General features: G+C 34.8%; 1 pseudogene; it reads left to right on the top strand.

The window, feature by feature from the left end:
- The first annotated feature begins 5419 nt into the window (after positions 1-5419).
- On the top strand, positions 5420-5516 carry LOC122126493 (annotated as a pseudogene).
- The last annotated feature ends 13673 nt before the right edge of the window (positions 5517-19189 follow it).

The following is a 19189-nucleotide window of genomic DNA, read 5'->3' as shown; positions in this document are numbered from 1 at the left end:
ACTTGTCTAAATTCAGAAACATTGAAGTTATACCTTGCATTCTCTCTGACCACAAGGGAATAAAATTAGAACTCAACACCAAAAGCCACCAAAGAAAGTCCAGTATCACATGGAGGCTGAACAACACACTGCTGAATCAAGAGTGGGTCATGGAAGAGATTAGAAAGGAAATTCAAATGTTCATGCTATTCAACAAAAATGAACACACAAATTACCAGCTCCTCTGGGACACAGCAAAGGCAGTACTCAGAGGCAAGTTTATAGCTCTGAGCTCCCATATCAACAAATTGGAGAAATCTGAAACTAGCAATTTAATGACACATCTAAACCTCCTTGAAAAAGAGCAGCAAGATAAACCCCAATCCAGTAGACGGAAAGAAATAATCAAAATTAAATCAGAATTAAATGAATTAGAATCCAAAAAAACTATAGAAAAAATCAACAAAACAAAGAGTTGGTTCTTCGAAAAACTTAACAAAATTGACAGACCCTTAGCAAATCTTATCAGAAAAAGAAGAGAACACACCCAAATTAATAAACTCAGAGATGAAAATGGAAACATCACCACGGAAACAACCAAGATTCAGAACATTATAAGGGAATACTTCTCAAAACTTTATGCTAATAAGTTTGAGAACTTGACAGAAATGGACCTTTTCCTAGCAAATATTGACATGCCAAAACTAAACCAAGATGAGTTAAACCAGCTTAACAGGCCCATATCAAGCATTGAAATAGAAACAGCAATAAGAGACCTCCCAGCTAAGAAAAGTCCAGGACCAGATGGTTTTACAGCGGAATTTTACAAGGCCTTCAAAGCAGAGCTCACACCAATACTCCTCCAACTCTTCAATGACATTGAAAGAGAAAGCTCACTACCGAACACATTCTATGAAGCCATCATAACCCTCATCCCAAAACCAGGCAGGGACTCATCAAAGAAAGAGAACTATAGACCCATTTCTTTGATGAACATTGATGCAAAACTTCTCAACAAAATTTTGGCCAATCGACTTCAACAATTCATCCAAAAAATCATACACCACGATCAAACAGGATTCATTTCAGGGATGCAAAGCTGGTTCAATATACGCAAATCAATTAATATTATTCATCACATCAACAGGAGCAAGAATAAGAACCACATGGTTATCTCAATAGATGCAGAAAAAGCATTCGACAAGATCCAACACCCCTTTATGATGAAGGTTTTGGAAAAATTAGGAATCCATGGAACATTCCTCAATACGATAAAGGCTGTATATGACAAACCTACAGCCAGCATTATACTCAATGGTGAAAAACTAAAGCCATTTCCTCTTAACTCAGGAACAAGACAAGGATGCCCACTCTCTCCACTTCTCTTCAATCTAGTTTTGGAATGCCTAGCTACAGCAATAAGACAAGATGCAGACATAAAGGGGATCCAAATAGGGAAAGAAGAAATAAAACTCTCCCTCTTTGCAGATGACATGATCTTGTATTTAAAGAATCCCATAGACTCCACTCCCAAATTACTCAAGCTGATTCAAAACTTCGGCAAAGTAGCAGGTTATAAAATTAACCCCCAAAAATCAATGGCTTTTCTGTATGCCAACAATGAGAAAAGTGTGGCTGAAATTAGGAAAGCAACTCCATTTGTAATAGCCCCACAAAAAATAAAATACCTAGGAATTAACTTAACTAAAGAAGTGAAGGACCTCTATGATGAAAACTTTAAAATCTTGAAAAAGGAAATCAACACAGAACTTAAAAAATGGCAAAACCTCCCATGCTCCTGGATTGGAAAGATTAACATCGTGAAAATGGCAATACTTCCCAAGGCTATCTACAAATTCAACGCAATACCTATCAAAATTCCACCCTCATTCTTCAAGGAAATAGAAGAGGCAATCCAAAAATTCATATGGAACAATAAAAGACCCCGAATAGCAAAAACGCTCCTGAATGGAAAGAACACTGCTGGAGGAATATCAATACCAAACTTCAAACTCTACTATAAAGCCATAGTAATCAAAACAGCTTGGTATTGGCATAAGAACAGACCTCAGGACCAATGGAATAGAATTGAAAACCCAGAAATGAACCCACAGACCTATAGCCATCTAATCTTCGATAAGGGAGCTAAAACAATAGAATGGAAGAAAGACAACCTCTTCAGTAAATGGTGCTGGCAAAATTGGTTAACTACATGTAGAAAACTTAAGCTAGATCCTTATATATCACCCTGCACCAGAATCAACTCCAAATGGATCAAAGACCTTGAACTCAAAGCAGACACTCTGAAAACATTACAGGATGGAATAGGAGAAACCCTAGGTCTCCTTGGCTCAGGCCGAAATTTTCTGAATAGAGACCTGGAAACACAACAAATCAAAGAAAGGTTGGACAAATGGGATTGCATAAAGTTGCAGAGCTTCTGCAGGGCAAATGACATAGCTAGCAAGATCAATAGAAAGCCCACGGATTGGGAGAAGATCTTTACTAGCCATACAACGGACAAGGGTCTCATATCTAAAATATACTTGGAACTCAAAAAATTAAACCCCCCAACAACAAATCCTCAAAGAAACAACTGCCCAATAAATAAGTGGGCGAAAGACTTAAAGAGAAACTTCTCTGAAGAAGAAAGAAGGATGGCCAATAGACACATGAAGAAATGTTCAACATCCCTAGCCATAAAAGAAATGCAAATCAAAACAACATTGAGATATCACCTCACTCCAGTGAGAACGGCAAAAATCAAGAACTCTAACAACAACAGATGCTGGAGGGGATGTGGACAGAAAGGAACCTTAATTCATTGTTGGTGGGAATGTAAACTTGTTCAACCACTTTGGAAAGCAGTATGGAGGTTTCTCAAAAGACTCCACATAGAGCTCCCCTATGACCCAGCAATCCCACTTTTGGGCATTTACCCTAATGTTTACAAACAAGACCACACTAAAGCTACCAGCACAACTATGTTTATTGCAGCATTATTTACCATAGCTAAGATATGGAACCAACCCAGATGCCCCTCAGTAGATGAATGGATCAAGAAAATGTGGTATATATACACAATGGAATTCTATGCCTCCATCAGAAAGAATGACATTGCCCCATTTGTTAGGAAATGGAAAAACTTGGAAAAAATTATATTAAGTGAAGTAAGCCAGGCCCAAAGAAACGTAGGTCCCATGGTTTCCCTTATTTGTAATATCTAGTATATGTATGAGTCAAGCGGAAAAGGTCAGATAATGTGATGTCAGGAAAATGAACCCTTAGATGTGTATTTTAATGTTTTTTTCTTTCATGCATGTGTTTCTAACACATTTATAAGATTATCTCTTTGTTGCTTTGTATGTCCCTCCCCCACAGTATAACCCTTGCTTTCACTATATTTGATGTCAGTATAACTTGTGGAGGAGATGGGGAAAAACCAGTTGTTTAAGGATACAGGTGGACCTGTTGCAACAATGAGAAGTACAAGTTGTCATGTCCAAAACGAACTTTACAATGTTGGTGGGGGGGGGGGGGGCTGGGGGGAGGGAGGAAGGAGAAGGATTGGGATTAGGGGGGGAGGGGGGAGGCTGGGAAGGGATGTGAAGGATAAACAAAGGAGGAGGCTGCAATGCTTGGTAAGAAATGTACACATTATCCTGCCCATGTAACTGTAACTCCTCTGTACAGTATGTTCACAAATAAAATTAAATTAAATTAAAAAAAATAAAATAAAATAAAATAAAAAATAAAAAAAATAAAAAAAAAAAAAATAATCTTATGACACTTTGTGAACTTGTTCACTCATATGGGCTGGTCATCTGTAAGTTGAATGTTTGAATTACAGTACTTTCTCTCAAATTTTGTGATCTCATCCTTCATTTTAAATTGCCTTGCATTTCACAATTGCTTGCTGCTAATTCCTGCATCTCAAGGAATTGGGGCCCTGAAATGTAGGAAATGAGAAATTGAGATGGGTATTCAATTATTTGTGTTGACATGTTGCATGGGCCTTGGTGGGAAGACTTGCCCCTATTATCTGATGATGCAGGCAACTGGGACCTGGGATCCTAGGACCCATGGTTACTGCAGAAGAATAATATTTTTTAGACATCTTAGCAAAATTTGCGCATAATCAGTAGGAATGCTTCAGAAATATGGAGAAAAACAGCCTGGGACAAGAGAGTTAAAACAGTAAACAGAGCAGCAGGGTAAAATCCATTATAGATTAGAGGAAAACACTGTTTTTTACCATGTGGATTCAGAAGACCAAGAAGAGTTACAATGTATCACAAGTTTATACTAAAAACATTGCATTGATACTTTTTATAGTCTAATATATATTTTAAAACTAATTATTTATATTCCAAATCTATTTATTGGAATAAATAAGTATCAATTTATTTGTCCAATTATCAACTAATTCCAGTAAGTTTCACTGTGTGAAATATAAAATAAGCACATATAAATATAAAATATATAACTGTATATAATATAATTAAAAGACACGTGTGTTGCATTGTTCTGTTGTAGTTACTGTATCAAAGGCAACTTTGTTTTAAAGTATTATTCCATTATCTCTACCTCAGTGTTTGATAGAGTTAGACCTAAAACTTTACCATTTGTAGATTTACAGAATGGAGGCAATAGAAAACACTGTGATTAAAACATTATCAATTTAATGCCTAATAATGAGGAGAAATATATGGACTTCTGAAAATATTTGGTGATAAAAAGGCAGTAGTGTAAGTTCCTGCCTGGTTGGATGGTAGACAGGCCAGGACATTAAGTAATCATGCATACCAACAATTTTTTCACCTTCTTGGCTTTAGCTACTTTTGAAATGGAAGGTATAATGAACAATTATATTTTGATAAAATACCTTCTACTCTGAACAGTTCTGTTTGAACTGTTCATCTCTCCATGATCCCTTGTAACCAAGATTAGTTTTGTTCCAGTAAGACAATCTATGCTGTCAGGGTAATATGTTCTGATTGGTCTGTTCCCACATGGAAAAAGCGTAAAGGCTCAGGTAGACATTTGTGCCAGTAACACCTCATTTGGGAAAATGTCAGCTGAAGAAGTTTAGAAGTAGCTCTCAAGCAACACTTACTTTGAATCCATTAGGTCCACAAAGCTAATTCAGTTGGATAAATAAATACTTGAAAAAGCCATCACTTTTGGACCTATCTATAAATAATTGAGAGTACGATCAAATTCCAAATCAAAAGACTTAAGATAGTCATTCACAAAAAAATTTGCAAATGTGAGTAATCAACTGATCAATATAATTTTTTCCACTATTCACAGAATTTTAGGGAAATAAGACCAATAGCATTGTTAGGAACAATAAGGTTTCCTTGTTACAAGTAGGCACCCATAGGTATAAGCCTGTATAAAGATTGCTTCATTAACTACATAATTTAGAGGATACTACATGCTTCAGCAGCATGTATACTCAAATTACAATACAGATACTAAAATGGCACTTGCACAAGGATAATATGAAAATGTGAGAAGTATACCATATTTTTCATTCTTCAGATGCAAGAAATGAAAAACAGTTATTAAAAAGTTGATTACAAAATTACAAGTATAACAATACACACAATTCATATAATTAAATTTAGTTTGACATCAGTGTATTAAATCTTCACCTCAGATAGGCGTTTACATAACATAAACTTTACAAAAATTTTCAAATTAGACAACATTGTCATTTTATCCCAAAGAAAAATAATATTAAGACCTAGAAAAAAAAGGAATAAAACTGTTTCTATATGGAATGCAATCGGAAAGGACATGTTAATGAACCTATATATTACAAAATAATGTAGAATTCAAAGTATATCTAGGAGAAAATAAAATAAATTATGAACATTATGCAAACATAGAATATAGAATATTTTAAAATATACATTTTCATGCAAGCACCAGAAATATTTTATCTTCTGTACTACTCATTTCAACAGGTAAGTTAAAATTATTTCTGATTAAAAAATCACAAACCCTGAAGAAATCATTGTACATGTATACAAAAACTATTTAATATATTTTGACATCCAATGCAGGCAATTCACTTGGAAGAATTCTGCGGAATCCATGAATTTTTACAGTAAAATATTGGTGTTGCCAGGCACTGGTGGCTCATGCCTATAAACCCTAGCAACACAGGAGGCTGAGATCCGAGGATCATGGTTCAAAGCCAGCCTGGGAAGGAAAGTCTGTGGTACTCTTATCTCCAATAATCCACTAGAAAACTGGAAGTGGAGCTCTGGCTCAAGTGGTAGAGCACTCATCTTGAGCTGAAAAGCATAGGGATAGCTCCCAGGCCCAGGGTTCAAGCCCCATGACCGACCAAAAAATAAAAAAAAGATATTGCTCTTAGGACTTAGGTGAACAATTTGTGCAGCCTTCCAAAACTTCATAGAGGTAATGATACATACTTATCTTTTTGGCAATATCAAATGCAGTTTCTTCTATGTTGTTCTTCAGGCCTGGTTTTATATAATGGTTCAAAAGAAGGAGATCCTGTGTATCTTTGCTATCTCAGTTCTCAGCAGCAAGATGTGAGGGTGTCAAGAGGCCTTTAGTTTGGGCATTGGTATCTGTATCATGATGAAGTAGGAAAGAAGCCACTCTGGTATTATTCCACGTATATGCACTATGCAGGGGTGTCCAGTCATCTAAAGTTATTACATGTGCCACTTGAGACACCAACTCACTGACAATGCCTAAGTGTCCACTGTAGGCTTCTCGATGAAGAGGGGTATACTCATCGTCATCCCTACTATTCACATGAGTGGCCTTTTGGGAAAGAAGTCTCCGCACTGTAGTAAGCCGAATATTTTTGGCAGCCCAATGAAGAAACTTACTTGGATCCTTCTCCATTTTTTTCTTGCAGTTGATACCATTCCTTACTTTTTCATGTTGTTCCTCATATTCCTAAGAATTTTCTAACCAGAGACTTTGAGTGCCAGTGAGAATGAGGTGTCCATGTATTTCCCTAATAGTTCATATTGTTTGAACTGGTCCGAAATATTCGTTGAATTTTCTGCATCTGTTTATTCACCATTATTTGTTTTCTCTTTTTCCGATTTTACTATTCGAAATTATTCTAACTGGAGAGTAGGGAATTTATGGAGAGCAGAGGAAAGATGTTCCTCCGTATTCAAACATACACACTGAAAATGAGGACCAGTGATGTCTTCATGTGCAACTTATTCTAGGAATGAGAAAATAGAATCTAATGCCTTCTATATAAATGATTTGGGAAATGGCAAAGCAAAAAGTGAAATGATGCAACCAAAAATATAAAAGCAAAATAAATTAGGATAATTATGGAACAATCATATTATCCATGAGAACCAAGAAAGGGAGAGAGAGAGAGACAGATGTGCAGTGACCTAGCTAGCCACAAAATCTATGCCTCTGATCAATTTATAGAGCAAACAAAATTTTATTTTTTAAAAAAGATGGAAATAGAATTCATGTAATTATTTGAAGTTAGTAAATACATTTTTAGTAGCCTACATAAAGAGACATAACTTTGATCAAATTACAGAAAATCAATTAATCCTTGATAATTCTAGTAACAGATCTGACTGAAATCAGTTGAATCACGCTTTTCCTGTACAATGAAGGAATAGGAGGGTAGTAAAGCAGCTAGAGAAGTCAGGGAGATGGTATCTGTGACAAAACTTTGTGGAAATTGGCATTGAGGATTTCTTACTCATGATCCACTTGCACTGGAAGCATGATTCTGAACTATTGCTTGCTGATTCTGAACTACTGATTTTATCATTATATTCTCCAAGAAAAAAATGTGAATTGATATTTAAGGACTACTAATACATTTTGACCTCCTCACTTTCAATCATCAACATCACATGAAGACTATAGACAGGCCTACTTTTTAGATGAAAGCAAATGTCTTTAAAAAAAAACAAGGAATGTATGTAGTCATGCAAAAGACTTCTATTTTACTAATGCCTCATGCATTTTTCTAATGTTGGGTACCAATATATAATGGATCTATTAGAAAACTCTTAATGCTCATATGTTCAATGGTGAGTTCTCTTACACTATATCATGGTATTTTTTGTGTATGGTCTTAAGAATAAATTTACATTACTAACTTGTATTTCTGACAGGACAGTATCATCACTGTACACCTTGCTTCTATACTCTCATTTTTAAATTAATATCTAAGTATGTGCATTAGATACCTATAGAGGAAAAAGTAGAAGCCACACTCATGGCTTATGTCTTTAGTAGTAGTTAATCAGAAAGATGAAATGTGTGGATTGTGGTTTGAAAGCAGACCAAGGAATAAAAAGTTCATTAGATTCTGATTTGAAGGTAACCAGCAAAAGCTAGAAATGGAGCTGTGGTACAAGCAGTAAAATGCTAGCCTTGAGAAAACTGAAACAAAAAATAAATACTGGGACAAAGCCAGGTCCTGAGTTCAAGCCCTAGTATTTGCACCAAACAAATGAATTAATTAATAAGGCAATTAATTAATTAAAAATAAATTAAGTGGTCACATGTGGAGAGGCAGATAAAATGTAACGTGCGTGGTGATGGTTTATGTATTATTTTGTAATAAGGCATATTATCATTTGTCCTAATCACTAATATTTTATTTGAACTTTTTTGTACAATAAACCCTGAATTTAGCATGCATGTATATGTGTGTGTACATGTGCGAACATGTGTGTATGTGTATATGTGTGCGTGTGCTGTTGCAATGTTGCTTGCCAATGTGGACAGGGTGAGGCTGAAAAGAGCTAACTGTGTTGCAATGTTTTTATTTATCAGTCTTCTGTCATGTCATTTCAGTGGAACCACCCGTCTGTAAATATTATTTGTCTAATAATAACGTCATCATAATCAAAGCATTTACAACATTAAGTTAGATAAAGAGACTGCTTTCAGCTCTTATTGTATGTTAGGTAAGAAGATACAGACATAATTAGGTAGTAAGTTATTGCTGTAAAATCATTGTCAGTACAAAATATATATTTGACCTCTTAAATTGGTTATACTTTTAAGATACACTCATGGAGTGATTTGGACCGACTTTACCAAACAGATATTACTCTCTCGTTATTCCTGTAAAACACAAATTGGATAAACTCTTTCCGGATTTCTGTTGAAAATCACTTTCTTTGCAAGATCATATCTATTCTCACTAAGAGATAATCAAACCCATATTACTTTTGAATATCCCATCTTATTGATTGAAAGTAAGTATTGTGGATATGCTTGTTAGATATTCCTTTCAAAAATGAACAAACAAAAAGCATGTGTCATGTCCAGATTGTGGACGTATTTGAAAGTGTTTTGTACATGCACAGGGATCTTTACTAATGGCTCTTTTGTGGGAGTAACTATGGCAATTTTAACAAATAAGGCTTACATAACATCCCAGAGCAAGTCTTGGAATTTCTGAAAATCCTTTGAATATTTTAGTTTTATTTCAGTTCATTGACTATAGAGATAAAGTTTCTGAAATAAAAATTGTTAAGATCTGTAAATGTAAGTGGGTATATAGGCATTTTTATGCATCATTTTATGAAAACCCAGTTTTTATGAAAGTAAATGGAATAGAATAAAAGAATGTAAGTGAATTGGGTAAGCTAATTATTAGTATAACTTTGTTTTCTATTAACAGTCCATTGAATGTACATGATGCACTTAAATTATTTCCTTTGTGTCTCTGTATTTCAGTTAGTTTTAGACTCTCTTTAGTTATGAGTGAACTTTTAGTATAAATAATGTTCTCTTAAAATGATTAGGATTATCCTTTTGTTTTGTGTCCTACTCCCAAGAAAATGAGTTATTTTTAAGTGTTAATAGTTTATCATTATCATTATCATTATCATAGGGAATTATTATCATGATCATAGGGAATTTAAAAATGCAGTAGTATTGGTGTCTTTTTAAACCAATTGTATTCACAAGTTGGAGAGTCTTAAATTCATACTTAGGTCTTGGTGTCTATGATTTTTACCCTCTCGTTCCTAACATTAATGATAGGTCAGACTGCATTTTTGGGTATATGAAGGGTAAAATATTTATCTGGGGTCAAAAGTGATTTTTATATCAGTCTTATTTTAATAACATTTTAAAGTAGTACATTTCTCTCAAAATGTTGGGTATAAAAAACAATGAAAACACTTCTAATGGTAAACAATTTAGGTGAGCTACAATGTGGAAACGATTGCTCCAAAAGATCTGCAGTCTGTTTCTATCAGGAATTGGGCAGGTCATTCTTTCAGTAAGAATGGGGTAAGAGATGGGGTCCCCAGGCAGTACAGTGTTGAGTGAAGGAATAAAATATGATTTCTACTATTTTGAGCTAGAAACCAAGAATGTTATAGTTTAGCAGTTCCTTTCACCAGAGAGGTATAAATTGATTATGAACTTGGAATTTTCGTATTACAGTTACTTATTTTCTTTTTTGTTGTTGTTGTTGGTCATGGGGTTTGAACTCTCGGCTTGGGTACTGTCCCTGCACTCTTCCACTCAAGGCGAGCACTCTACCACTTGGACCACAGTGCCACTTCCAGCTTACTAGTGGTTTATTAGAGATAAGAGTCTCACAGTCTGTCCTGCCCGAGCAGGCTTTGAACCTCAATCCTCAGATCTCAGCCTCCTGAGTAGCTAGCATTATAGGTATGAGCCACTGGTGTCCGGCTTAATTACCTATTTTCTAAGAAAAATGAAGTGAAATATTATTAGAGTGTGCACAATAATTTTGGGAAATTTTCCTAGAATTAGTAGCCTGAGTGCTGGTATTTAGTTATAAAATAGAATGAGGTTATTTGATATGGTGGGACTGGACCGCAGGCTAACACTTACTATGTGTGCAAAGTTGTACTAGTAATTCCAACTCTGAAGACTTAAATATCATCATCTTAGAATTAAAAATAGAAGTAGTTCCACTTTATGGGATTATTGTAAGAATTAAATTAGATACCAAAGGTAAAGCACTTGGAAAAACAATCAGAGTTTGATACTTTGTACCTGTTATTTTATCATGTGATATATTCTAATATTTTTACTGTGATTTTTATATTGTGTCTATTTAGGATATGCATTGGCATTCATTGCGTTGTTCACTTTTTTGTCATTATGAGGATAATACCTACAAAGAAAATTTCTGAGAAGTAAATTATCATATTGACTCATGGTTTAAGATCAGATGTCTCCATTGTTTTTAATTATATTTTTATTAAATAGTTTTACGAAAGGTTTTCCATTCAACGAATCAGTTTATAAGAACAATGGATCTTTACATAACTTTCTCACATCCTTCAAAACCTCACCCCACTTTCATTTTTTCTAGTTTCATACTATCTGCATTGAATATTATGGCTTCACTCTCTACTTCCAGAAGTCCCTTTATTCCTTCCCTTTGACTTCCCCTCACATTTTCCAAGTGATATTTTCCTGGTATTCATTTTGTTGGATTAAAAGTTCAATTTTATAAGAAATTACACCTTTCAAATACTCCTCTGCAAATATCATGCTTTGATTAATATTGTTGTTTAACTTGCATAAAATTCTGGCTTCCAAATAAGCGTCCTTTGTGTGTCTGGCTCTGACCTTGTTTATTTAACATAATTTTAGATCTATCCATTTCTTTGCAACTGCTGTAACAGTCTTTATAATGGATGGGTGCAATCCAATTGTGTATATGTGCAACACTTTCTCCAACCATCCCTCCGCTAAAGGGTTTCTGGGCTGTTTCCATAAGTTCTCTACGGTTAATAGTGCAGTAGAGAACATTATTGTGAGAGTGATTTTACCGTAACCTTTTGTAAGAATTCACCACTATTTTTCTGGGAGCAATCCTCTAGCCAATTTTCCAGAATAAGCACATCCCTTCCATCATCTCCATCACAATGTTTTTCAAGATCTCAAAAACACACTACCCCCTACAGTTCTCAATCAGCTAAAACCACACTGTGCCCATATTCTTTGTTGTTGTTTTTTTTGTCCAGTCAAGGGGCCTGAACTCTGGGCCTGGGCTCTGTACCTCAGCTTTTCTGCTCAAGGCTAATGATCTACCACTGGAACCACAGAGCCACATCCAGTCTCTTCTTTTTGCTTATGTGATGCTGAGGAATCAAACCCAGGGCCTAAGGCATGCAAGGCAAGAGCTCTAATACTGAGCCATTTTCACAGCCCTGATGTGCCCATATTCTTTTAATACATTTTTTCATAATTTTACACATGATTTAGTAAGAACCTTCTATGTACTTTCCTAATGTGGGAATGAGGGATATGATAATAGAGTAAAAGTAAGAGATATGGAATTAATTAGCTATTATCATATTTAAAATAATTTTCAGCTCTAACTCATAGCCTCACTTACTATTATTTTAATCTTTATTTGATTACTTCACACCTATCCACTAAATTATAACATGTGATTTAAATACAAAGGCAAAAAAAATGTGGTTTGACTTTGACACTCATGTGTGAGGATGTACAATATGGGCAAATAAAGGGATTGGAATTAAAGCCATTACCCATTTTGTTAAATTGTTTTCTGAAACTGATTCTCACAATTCATATTTCATTCAACAACAAGAAACGTGACAATTCCCTTTTCTTTGCTCCTCATTAAACTTGTTTCCATGTTATTTTATAATGAAGGATGATTTCATAAATGTACTGTAGATACAAAAATATTTAAAATATTTCTATATGTATGCATTGATATAAATATACACACATATAAAGGTTATAATGATAAATTATAACTTCTGTAACTGTAGAATTTACTAAATTATTAAAAACATGGACGACTCAGGCGTGGAATCCTGGCTAATCAGGAGGCTGAGATCTGACAATCATGGTTTGAAGCTATCCTGGGCAGGAAAGTCCATGAACCTCTTATCTCCAAACAACCAACAGAAAATCAGAATTGGAACTGTGGCTCAAAGTAGTAGAGTGATAGCCTTGAGAGAAAAGACTCAGAGATATCACCCAGGCTCTTAGTTCAAGAACTAAAATCTACCCCAAAAAAGTATTTAATTTACACTTGTGAAGAGTATTTCCTTCACCCAAATGCACATCCATGCTCCTTTGCAAGGTAACTCTGTTATGTCTGGAGTACCACATAATATTATCACTTAAGTAGAAAACATTGCAACATGGGTAAACTATCTCTCATGGATTTTTCTCCACTCAAATATTCAAATCTTGCAATTATTCCCATTATTGAAAGTCATAGCTTTTTTTCTTTAATACCCATAATATTAGAATTTGAATTGAGTGTCTTATGTCTCGTAAATGGATGTTCTTACCACTTGGGCATGCCCCCAACCCTAAATTATCCTGATTAACTTTCAGAAAGAATCTCTCTTCCTACTTGTGTATGATCGTGGGCTCAGTCTACTTCATGTTATTCTTCCTGGAATTTAGAATAATAGGTGCCCGGCATTGTGAACAGATCATTCTGACCAGTCTGAGCTTTAACCACTATCCTCACAACAGTAGACTCCCATGTAGTCAGGATTTTCAGAAGCTTATCATAGCTATTTTTTAAAAAAAATCTTTGCATTTCCTGCAGGTTCTTGAGTACTGAGTTAATTTTTGTTCTCTTCGGTTGTTTTGTTTCTTTTGAATGTATGTGTTGAGTTGTTCCTAATTTTTCCTTTTGTTTCTTTAATCTTTTTTTCTTACTCTTATAACTGTTATTTTAGGTGAAAATGTGTGTGTGTGGCTTTTTTAAAAAAAGTATCTACTGACGTTTTGGTCTTTTTTGTTCCTTCTTTGTCATTCTTTTTACTTTGTCATCTTTTGTTGTTTTTGCATGAATTATTTGCCGGGCATGGTGGTGCGCACCTGTAATCCCAGCTACTCAGAAGGCTGAGCCCGGAGGAACGCTTGAGTCCAGGAGTTCTGGGCTGCAGTGCGCTATGCCGATTGGGTGTACCCACTAAGTTTGGCATCAATATGGTGCCCTCCTGGGAGCGGGGGAACACCAGGTTGCCTAAGGAGGGGTGAACCGGCCCAGGTTGGAAACGGAGAAGGTAAAAACTCCCGTGCTGATCTGCTTGAATTATTTGTTGTTCTGCTCATCCTCATACATACCTGTCATTGATTATAAGACTTTATCCCCCATTGTGTACATACTTAATCCAAAAATGTATTACTCAATTCAAAACCTGTTAGGATTAAATTCCTTAATAGCAGTATTATTTATTTACACCTATACAATATTGGAAGTATTTTTATTTTTTAGTTTTTCAGGTCTCCTTTCTATCCCTCCCCTCTTCTCATCCTATCCCCGTTCATCTCTCAATATTACTTCTTTAAATTTTCATTACTTTTAAGAGTTTCACTTTTTACATTTAAATATTTGTCTTTTCATTTTTTTGTCTCTTTTTTAATTTTTTTTCTCTCTTTCCTATCATTCTTTCCAATCCATTTCCCTCTGTGAGATTAGGACTTGCTTAATTTCACTCTCCTTTTACCTTTCCACATCCCTCTAAACCTATTTTTCCCCACCTTTCTCCCTAAATATAATAATTTCTGGTTTGTCAAATTCTTCTTTGCTATTCTTAGCCCATTAATACATAGTTGTTTAATGTTGAATAGACTGTATCTCTTGAACTATATTGTATCTGCAGACTTTTGACTATGCAATTACAGGACTTTGGTTGATACTTGCCTTAAAATGGTGTTCTAGCACAAAACTGGCATTACTTTCATCCCAAATGGGAAGAAAAAGCAAGAAAAACACAAGGAAAATGGCAAGTCCGGGTGTCTCAATGCCCACTCAAGATAATCAGGTGACAGAACAGATAATGAATAATCCAGAGGAGAGTTCCCAAAAAGCTCTACAAATACTCCTGTAAACATGGTGAATGAAAAGATTGAAACCCTGCAAAGGACTCAGTGTGAGCGTGATAGGGAGAGAGAGGAGGCAAACCAAAGATCAAAACAGGAAGCTCATGGGCTTGAGGAATCTACTCAAAGATTGATACTGGAATTGTGTGAGCAAGATGGGAACACTCAAAGAGAAATGAAAGTATTGTGTGAGCAGGCTGAGATCATTCAAAGAGAACTACAAAATTTGCATGAACGTGAGAAATCTAATCAAAGAGTAATACAAGAATTGCAAGAGCAGGATGAACATAGACAACGATCAATAGAGGCATTCATGGAATCAATAAACAGACACCTGAAAGGAGTCAGGGAGCCCACAAAGTGAATGCTGAATGGAGCCCAATAGAAGGAATGGGAGTCCAAGGAAACCATAACCCATCAACTAAGTGCTTTGGGAATAAACACTGAACACCAAATTAAGGAAGTAAAGAATTTCATACAAGATCTAAAACAAAGCTCCAACAAAGAATTTGAAGCCATAAAAGCTGACCAATTAGAAGGAAAAGAAATGAAAAATAAAGTAGAAAGTCTTTCCAGTACGTTAGACCATGCAGAAGATTGAATCTCCAGCATTGAAGATAGCCTAGGCATTATAGAGAAAGAACATACAACTATCAAAGACAAATTCAAGAAATATGATAGATCTATTCAACACTTGGAAGACACCATCAGAAGGCCTTATCTGAGGGAAATGGGTGTATAGGAGCACATAGAGACAGAAATTAATGGTATAGAAAATTTGTTTAAGAGGATCCCAACAGAGAACTTCCCAACACGCAAGAAGATAGGCATATTCAGATACACGAAGCTTTTAGAATTCCAAATAGACCAGACAACAACAGGACATCCCACCGTCACATTATAATCCACACAGGATCAATTCAGACCAAGGAAAAGATCCTTAAAGCTGTGAAGGAGAAAAGATCAGTCACCTATAAAGGAAAACCAATTAGAATCACCACAGATTTCTCAACAGAGACAATTAAAGCAAGAGCCTGGAATGATGTATACCATGCCCTAAAGACAAACAACTATCAACCAAGAATAGTGTACCCAGCTAAACTCTCCTTCATAACTGAAGGTAAAATAAAAATCTTCCATAGTAAAGAAAATCAAACAATATATCTCCACCAAATCAGCTCTACAAAAGATACTTAAAGATGTCCTACACATAGAAAACCAACAAGACCACAATAAAGGCCAAGAAACCACACGCAAACCGAATCCAAGTACCATAGGAAGAACCCAGTAGGCGTAGCTCCCAAGAAGGTGGATAAAATGGCAGGAACACCCAAATACCTTTCAGTCCTATCTCTCAATATTAATGGATGTAACTCTCCAATTAAGCGACATAGACTGTCTAGTTTTTTTAAAATGCAAGAATGTTCTATCTGCTACCTTCAGGAATCACAACTTGCCCCCCAAAAAAACACATTTTGAAAGTGAAAGGCTGGAACAAAATCTACCAAGCAAACGGACCCCATGAACAGGCATGAGTTGCAATCCTAATATCAGATAAAAAAGACTTCAAATTAAAATTATTGAGAAGCGATAAAGAAGGTTACTATGCACTAATTAAGGGATCTCTCCTACAGGAGCATATTAAAATTCTAAATATTTGCCAAACAATAGTGCACCCAAATTTATCCAAGAAATACTACTTTAAATCTCACATAGATCCAAAGAAATTAATTGTTGGGGACTTTAACACACCACTATCCCCACTAAATAGATCAACTCGACAAAAACTCAACATAGAAACCGCCGATCTAAACAAGTGCATACATCAACTGATTAGCAGACATCTAGCGAATATTCATCCAGCAGCATCAGAGTACACTTTTTACTCAGCAGCACATGGAACATTTTCCAAAATACACCACATTTTAGGTCACAAACAAACTTGTCAAAATTCAGAAACATTGAATTCATATCTTGCATTCTCTCAGACCAAAAGGGAATAAAATTAGATCTCAACACAAAAAGTCACCAAAGAAAATCCAGTAATACATGGAGGTTGAAAAACACACTTTTGAAACCTCAGTGGGTCATGGAAGAGCTGAGAAACGAAATTCAAATGTTCATGATATTCAACAAAAATTGTCACAGAGATTATCTGCTCCTCTGGGACACAGCAAAGGCATGATTCAGAGGCAACTTTATAGATCTGAGTTCCTACATCAAAAAATTGGAGAGATCTGAAACCAACAATTTAATGAGATCTGACACTCCTTGAAAAAGAGCATCAAGATAAACCCCAATCCAGTAGATGGAACGAAACTACAGAAAGCATTATACTCAATGGTGAAAAACTAAAGCTTTTTCCGATAAACTCAGGAACGAGACAAGGATGCCCACTCTCTCTATTGCTCTTCAATCTAGTATTAGAATGCCTATCTACAGCAATAAGACAAGATGCAAACATAAAGGGGATTCAAATAGGGAAAGAAAAAGTAAAACTCTCCGTCTTTGCAGATGACATGATCTTGTATTTAAAGACTCCACTCCCAAGTTACTCAAGGTGACTCAAACTTGGGCAAAGTAGCAGGGTATGAAATTAACCATCAAAAATCAATGGCTTTTCTGTATGCCAACATTGAGAAAATTGTGTCTGAAATTAGGAAAGTATCTCCATTCGTAATAGCCCCATAAATAAAAATACCTAAGAATTAACTTAACCAAAGGCGAGAAGGACCTCTATGATGAAAACTTTAAATACCTGGAAAAGAAAAAACAGATTTAGAAAGTGGCAACAACTCCCATGTTCCTAGATTGGAAAGATCAACATCGTGAAAATGGCAATACTTCCCAACGCTATCTACAAATTGAATGTGATACTTATCAATATTCCAACGTTATTCTTCAAGGAAATAGAAAAAGCAATCCAAAAAATTCACATGGAACAATAAAAGACCCCGAATAGCAAAAACGATCCTTAACAGAAAGAACAGTGCTGGAGGAAAAGCAATACCATATTTCAAACTCTTCTATACAGTTTTTAAATATTTTGCTTTTCTGCTGAAGTTTAAGTATTTAAATGGTATCATCAAAGTATATTCCTTGGGTACTTGGGGCAGTTTTTTATAAAGTTTTTAACTAATGCCTTCTAAGAATTCTTAATTGCTATAATATTTGTTTTATTTTAATTTCAGTATAATTTTATTGTAAAGGTAATGTACAGAGGGGTTACAGTTACATAAATAATGTAATGAGTACATTTCCTTTGGAAGGAACATTGTTATTCCCTCCATCGATTTTTTTGTACACTGAAAAAATTACTGATGCTTTTGTTGTTGCTATTGATCAAATGTACTTTTGCTTTCTTTGTTCACGCATTTTTTATTATGAAATTGATATAAAAAGGGATTACAGTTACTTAAGTCAACTAAAGAGTACACTTCATTTTATTTTCTATATTTCAAATTTTGATCTTAATTACTCATTTTCTTGTTTCTTTAGGATAATTCTTTTTTCAGAGGTGTAGGGTTAGTTAATTTAATTTTGCATGATTTTTACACATGTAAATTATTCAGACACATATATGTTGCTTTTAAAATATTTAACATGTGAATATTTAAAATTATTTTCTTAATTTTTATATGGTTAGTGAATTTAAATAAATTGATTTTCTTATAGTTCTAAACATAATTTTCCAGGTAACAAATAATTACTGTATTTTCAAGAAGCACATACTATATTAAGAAAGCCTTCATTTCCTGGTCACTTTTTTGGAAATATTTGTACTTGAATTAAAGAAAAGTTTGAGCTGGGCATGGTGATTTGTGGCTTCAATTTTCTACCTATGGTAGGAACTGCAAATAGGGTTTGTATTTCGGGAGAGCCTGAGAAACTATGAGACCTTATCATAAAAATATCAAGAGTGAAATGATTAGAGATATAGCCACCCATAGTGAGATATAGAGCACCTGGTTATCATATTCTAAATCTTGAGGTTAAAACACAAGTAACAGTAATCGTTTGTCAAAATTAAAGGATACATGTTTCAACATGTTTATTATTTAAAACTTATTTGCAAAGGTTCTCATGTCTTCTTTTTCTTAATTTTCAATTTACTTGATCTATAAGAATCCAAGTAAACTGTGACTATTTGATTTCTAGTAAACGTTTAAATAGTATGAGCAATATTATGATTACATATATTAACCTATTTTTATTATTTGTGATAATTTCCAATATTTAATATTATAATATCAATATTCCAAATGTGTGTATGTGGTGTGTGTGTATGTGTGTGTGTATGTTTTTGTGGTTTTTGTGTGGGTATGCTTTGTGTGTA

Source organism: Dipodomys spectabilis, unplaced genomic scaffold, assembly GCF_019054845.1.
Source record: "Dipodomys spectabilis isolate Male_0828 unplaced genomic scaffold, ASM1905484v1 ptg000279l, whole genome shotgun sequence".
NCBI lineage: Eukaryota > Metazoa > Chordata > Mammalia > Rodentia > Heteromyidae > Dipodomys > Dipodomys spectabilis.
Note: the sequence above shows the minus strand (reverse complement) of the source record. Positions and strands in the feature narration are given on the sequence as shown.